Source organism: Notamacropus eugenii, chromosome 1 (genome assembly GCF_028372415.1).
Source record: "Notamacropus eugenii isolate mMacEug1 chromosome 1, mMacEug1.pri_v2, whole genome shotgun sequence".
NCBI lineage: Eukaryota > Metazoa > Chordata > Mammalia > Diprotodontia > Macropodidae > Notamacropus > Notamacropus eugenii.
In genome coordinates this window covers 434981688-434988439 of record NC_092872.1, presented here as the reverse complement: position 1 = coordinate 434988439, position 6752 = coordinate 434981688, and the positions used below count along the sequence as shown (strand labels likewise).

The following is a 6752-nucleotide window of genomic DNA, read 5'->3' as shown; positions in this document are numbered from 1 at the left end:
AAGAATTTTCCCTTTTGGAGTTCATTGGCAACAGCTGACATGACCAGGAATTAATGGAGAGGGGGTAGTTGTGCCCTATCCCAAAAAGAAAATTCATGACCAACATTCCAGGAGTAGAGTTAGAATAAAATGTTCCAGTGAGTTCATTTCTAGTATATTAATAAACTGATTCATCTTTAACCTTTTCCCACTTTTAGGAGAAAGGGACAGAGGGAGAATCTTCATTGTTTGAGTATCTTGACTCTGAACTCAGCATACAGGCTATGAAACCCAGATCCTCATGAATATGGGCCTGTCAGGGTAGAACCCACACATCCCACACACATTTAAATATGACTCATATTTGAATCCTTACCCAACCATGTTTGAGGGTTGAACTAAAAAATATGCTGTAGCTGAGAATTACCTTTTTCCCTGGGTTTTCATAATGAGAAATGCAGGTCAAAGGTAGCTTTGTGATTCTAGCTTTGTGATTCCCTATGTTGCCCAGCTGGCATTCCATTTAACTTGAAAGAAAGGTGTGTGTGTGTGTGTGTGTGTGTGTGTGTGTGTGTGTGTGTATGTATGTGTATGTGTATGTGTATGTGTGTGGGGGGACTATTATGTAGAAATAAAGATTATGTCCTATATACATGATCAATATCTTGAACCATAGCACATGTGGTGATGGAGAGCTTAGGACCAAGACAAAAAGAAGGTTGAACATCAAGATAAAATCATAGATATGGCTATCTAGACATTTTAGGAAAACATGTGGGCATGGGGGGGTCAAGTAGAAAAGGTACCAGCATTTACAGCTACATAAGGCCCTAGGTGACACAGTAGATAGAGCACTGGGCCTGAAGTTAGGAAGTCCCATGTTCAAATCCAGCCTCAGAAACTTACTAGCTGTTCGACCCTGGAAAGGTAACTTCACTCTGTTTGCTACAGTCTCCTCATTTCTAAAATAAACTGGAGAAGGAAAAGGCAAAGCACTCCAGTAACTTTGCCAAGAAAACCCCAAACGGGATCATGAAAAATTAGACATGACTGAACAAATTTTTATCTAATCAGTTCTGTCCATTTATCCTTTATGATCATCTCTTGAATAAGCAACAATTCTCTCCCCCTGGTGATAGCTGTGAAGCCTATCTCCTACCTTCTTATTTTTTGAATATCATCTTTCACATTTGGTTACATAATCATTTGAAGTTTATCATTGTATATGGAAGAATAAAAGTTGGTGTAAACCTATTTTCTGCCGACCTTTTCCCAGTTTCCCTAGCAGTTTTTTTTTACCCCAATAGTTGCCTTGAGTCAATTTTCTTTTAATTATGGACTTAATCATGAATAACAAACATTTATTTTGGCACCTACTGTGTGCCAAGTAATGTTCTAAGCATTGGAGACTCAAAGAAAGGCAAAAATATAGTCCCTGACCTCAAGGATCTCTCATTCTAATGCAAAGGATTATAAGCAAATGCCTGCAAGATATGTAGGGAGCTAATAATCTCAGAGGGATGGTTCAAACATTTGAATGTACAGAGAACTATATGTAAGAGGTTGCTATAAGCATACACTTTCTTTGTATATTTCAAATGTTTATGATTAGTTCATGATAGAAAAGAATATTGAACTTAAAAATTAGAAAAACTAGGATATCACTATAAATAAAAGTATGAAAATAAATTCCATACACACATATTTGTATGTGTGTGTATGTATGCCTATGTACATGGACATTATCACATCTGGGATGGGACTTGGACTATAGTTTCATTGACACAGAGAGCTTCTAGTGAGGAAACTCCTATAAATGCCTATAGGCACCATCTCTTGGAGTCTTAGAGGATTACCTAGATGGCTGAGAGGTTAAAGGGATTTGCCCAAGGTTATGCACCTAGTGTGTCAGAACTTGATCTCAGGTCTTCTGGCTCTAAGATAGCTCACCTTTTTTTTAACCTCTCATTTATTTTCTCTTGTGCATTATTAGTATTATTTTTACTTAAAAACAACTTTTTCTTCTCCAATTAGTTTAGTTCCATGAGACCCAGGACTGGACATAATAGTTCAGTAATTTTTAATCTCTTCTAAATCTGGATAACAAATTTGTGTGTCACTTTCTCAGGTTTCAGACTTCTTGACAAATTGGCAACATTTGATTTATAAGCCATGAAGTTCCTATACCCACCTATCCCAACTCGACACCCATTCTTCCTTAGGTTTTTGTTACTCAGCTCTGTCTTTCTTTCCATGGATGTTCTTTCTCAGCTTCCTTGGCTTCATATCTTCTCTGTCCCAACTATAGGTGTACTTCAGGGTTGTGTCTGTGGCCTCTTTACCTTTCTACATTCTTAGTGATCTCATGGGTACTTATGGTTTCAACTATCATCTCTTTGACTGTAAGATATTCATCCCATCTGCCTCAGAAATTCTAGTGCCACAAAAACAATTGTATTGGGACAGCTAAAATTGTATGCCATATGTTTTTGTTCAGTCATGTCTCCCTCTTTGTGATCCCATGAACCGTATCATGCCAATGCTGCCCATGGGGTTTTCTTAGCAGTGGTTTGACATTTTCTTCTCCAGTGGATTAAGGCAGAGGTTAAATGATTTTCCAGGGATCACACAACTAGTTAGTGTCTGAGGTCAAATTTGAACTCAGGTCTTTCTGACTACAGACCCAGTGCTCTACCCTCTGAGCTATCTAGCTGACCCATAGGCATTTTACATTCAATCTGTCCACAACATAAGTCATGTTTTCCCCAAACTGTATTTTCTTCTTAACTTTCCTATTTCTTCTGAGGACACAATCCTGCTTCCAGTTATCTGGGTTCAGAACCTCAGTGTCAACTTCAAGTCTTTCCTTTCTTTCAACACCCCTGCATTGGCCCTCAGCTTATACATAATCAGTTGCTAAGACTTACTGATTTTATTTCTAGGATATGACTCTCATCTGTGCCTTTCTCCCCACTCACAAGTCGGTACCTTATTTCAGAATTTCATATTTTCTCTCCAGAACTATTGAAATTATCTATATGTTTCTTGATAATTGGTCTTCCTGAGTCCAGTCCCTTTCCTCTCCAATCTTTCCTTCAATCTAGCCTGCCAAATAGATATTATTAAATCACAGGCCTCACCATGTCATTTCTCTGCTCAGGAAACTCAAGTGAGACTGGGGCCTTTCTTACATATATAGTAACATAAAATGTTTTTTGTTTGACTTTGAAAGCCCTTAACCATCTTGCTAAAGCCTACCTTTCCAAACCCGTGTCTCATTGCTCTTCTTCATATGTTCTAATTTCCTGCCAAAAATAACCTCCTTGATGGTGATTTTATATGACATCCTTTCTCCTATCTCCACACCTTTGCATAGGCTAACTGCAGTAACTGGAATGTACTCTTTCCTATAACATCTACCTCAAACCTTGGCTCAAATGCCACCTCACACTGGAAGTTCATTCTGATCCATATGGTTTTAGTGCTTTTTTGTTAGAAGTAAATTGAATTTAACTTTTCTGTGGACAAATCAGTGGTGTGCTAGCAAATGTTTAACAGTTGACTGAAAAATTAACATATACTTATTTTAAGTTTAATATGAGTATTCTCATCACATTTTAAGCCTATGAAACAATAAAATGATAAATCAAGACCTGATTTCTAGCATTTGGTGATTACTAAGGTGCAAACACTCACACTGAAAATTTAACAGTTGGTTCCAGCACAGCACAGCATGTTCCCCATCCCACAACGTAATATCTGTCTTTCAAGGGCAGTGACATTTGTTTTTGTCCTTTTGTCCTGAGAACTTATTAGTTACTTAATAAATGCTTATTGAACAAAGAGATGAATGTCCATTAGACCATTTTCTGTAGAGCGATGTTTATGCTGAAATGCAACCCTCAGCCTCAGACAAAAACAGATGAACTTTCAATGAAACCTAAGGCAAGTCAATAGTTTTTTTCCTGCATATTTTTGTTTATAAAATTATATTGATAATGCAAAGCAATGCAGTATCAGTATTCAACTTACCTTGTCTTTCATGGTCTATACTGTAAATAAATATATGGTAATGGAAAGAGCCCTAGATCTGGACTCATAATACCTGCATTAGAATCTTGTTTTTGCCAATTTCTAAACCATCTTGTGCCAATCACTCAATGTCTCTAGGCACATTCTTCTTCATCTATCAAATTAAAGGACTGAATTAGGAAAACATTTATGGTCCCTTCTGCTTTACCATCTGTGAATAAATAAATGTTTAAAGAAGTTCTGGTTTTGCACAATCATGCTGAATGTTGGCCAATGAATTCTCCTCTCCTAACCATATCATCTTAGTTTTAGTACATCTTTAGAATTTCCTTTCCCACACACAAAATTATACCTTCCCTCCAAACCCCACTCTTACCTAGACATGCATACACATGCACACTCTCAACAGATGTTTCAATAGTCCGATTTTTTGGTCATCAAAGCGGGTTGTACTTAAAAAGTTGATCTGTATCTTGCCCCTGGAACCAGATGGCTCTGGTGGAGAGAATGAGTCTGGTTATGCTACATAGCCCTCCCTCACTTAAATCTGGTTCACTTGAAAGTCATGGAATCACCTTCCTAATGTGATAGTCTTCTCTGAGAACTAAAGACAATAACCTGTGAGTAGTAGTAGCTGTCCCACTGGGGATCCAGTTGGGTAGTTCCAGTTGGGCACTCCAGCTGTTTCCTTCCTTCCTTCCTTCCTTCCTTCCTTCCTTCCTTCCTTCCTTCCTTCCTTCCTTCCTTCCTTCCTTCCTTCCTTCCTCCCTCCCTCCCTCTCTCCCTCCCTCCCTCCCTCCCTCCCTCCCTCCTTCCCTCTCTCCCACCTTAACCTTAAAAGACAAGATCTCTTGCATCTGGGGCCATCTCTAGTCATACCAATCTATAATTTGCCACTGGGCAATGGCTCTGGAGAAGAAAATGAAGTTGGTGACTTTGCACAGCCCTCCCTTATTTAAATCCAATTCACACGCAAGTCATGGCATCACCTCCCTGATATTATGGTCTTCTTTGAGAATGAAGGACAAATAGCAACCACACCTGAAAGGTTATCTATCACATCCTCTGTGACCCTTGTTCACATCTCTGCTAATGATCTTTTTCTTTACTTTTTAAAATTTCATTGTTGGCAGCGGTGGGTTTAGTGGCGGTGGGAAAATGGCGGAGTATTTGGCCTCCATTTTCAGCACAGAGAAAGACAAAGTCAACTGTTCCATTTTATTTCAAAATTGAAGCTTGTCATCATGGAGACAGATGTTCCCAGTGGCATAACAAACCAACCTTTAGCCAGACCATTGCCTCTTGAACATTTACCGTAACCCTCAAAACTCTTCCCAGTCTGCTGACGGTGTGCGCTGTGCAGAGTGATGTCGAAATGCAAGAACACTATGATGAATTCTTTGAGGAGGTTTTTACAGAAATGGAAGAAAAGTATGGTGAAGTTGGGGAGATGAATGTTTGTGATAACCTTGGGGATCATCTTGTAGGAAATGTATATGTAGAGTTTCCCTGTGAAGAAGATGCAGAAAAGGCTGTCATTGACTTAAACAATCGCTGGTTTAATGGACAGCCAATTCATGCAGAGCTTTCACCTGTGACTGTCTTCAGAGAAGTTTGTGGTTGCCAATATGGAATGGGAGAATATACTCGAAGAGGCTTCTGTAACTTTATGCATCTGAAACCCATCTCTAGAGAACCACGGCGGGAGTTGTATGGGCGTCATTGTAAGAAGCATAGATCTGGATCAAGATCTCTTCAACGTTGTTCTCCATCAAGAGATTGTGGCGGTGGTGGTGGTGGTGGCAGAGAACATGATAGGAGGCGGTCAAGATATTGTGAAAGATCTGGTTAATTCTGAGCCATGCCATTCTTTACGGTATGTCTACCAGAAAGTCCTGTAGTCGATTGACCAAACAAAGTTCATAATGAGAATTTTTTTCTAAAAAACAACAAAACAAAACAACAACAACAAAAAAGATTGGCTTCTGAATAAAATTTGTAGTGATATAGTAAAAAAAAAAAATTCATTATTATCCTTTGTTTTGTGCCACAGCCCAACTTCTCCAAAACCTAGCTTTCCTCACACAACAAACACCCTCTCTAAAAAAGTAGTTAAACCATATCAATCCATATAATTGCCAAATCAGAAAGACTATGCCATATATTGCTCAAAAAAGGCCTTTATCTCGTTGAAAAGGAATATATATGTATGTTACATATATACATATTTATTTACATATGTTTAATCATGTGCTCTCTAAGACCAAGACTGATCACTGTAAAGAAACAGAAGTAGCTGTCCTTTGATGTTTTGTTCTTACCATTTACTTTATTATAGTCATTATATATTTTTCTCCTGGTTCTCATTTCATCACTCCCATCAGTTTATATAGGTTCAAGTTTTACTCAGTTCCTCTTATTCTTCATTTCTTAGGAAACATTATTATTCTCTTACATGGGTATCCCACCATTTATTTTTAGTCATTCCTAACCAATTGGCATTTGCTTTTATTTCCAAGATTGGTTGGTTATCATTCACTCACCGATACACACATACACACACACACACACACACACACATACACACACATACACACACATGGTTGCTATAATTATTTTGATATGTATGATACCTTCCTATCTTGGGCCTCCTTGAAGCATGGAGCAAAGACAAGCTCTCTGTGCCAGAATATGAATAGTTTACAATTTTTCTCTCAGAATTCCAAATTGTTTTACTCCTG

At 38.3% G+C, this 6752-nt stretch overlaps 1 pseudogene; it reads left to right on the top strand.

The window, feature by feature from the left end:
- Window positions 1-5169: 5169 nt before the first annotated feature.
- LOC140526537 (splicing factor U2AF 35 kDa subunit-like) lies at window positions 5170-5863 on the top strand (annotated as a pseudogene).
- The last annotated feature ends 889 nt before the right edge of the window (window positions 5864-6752 follow it).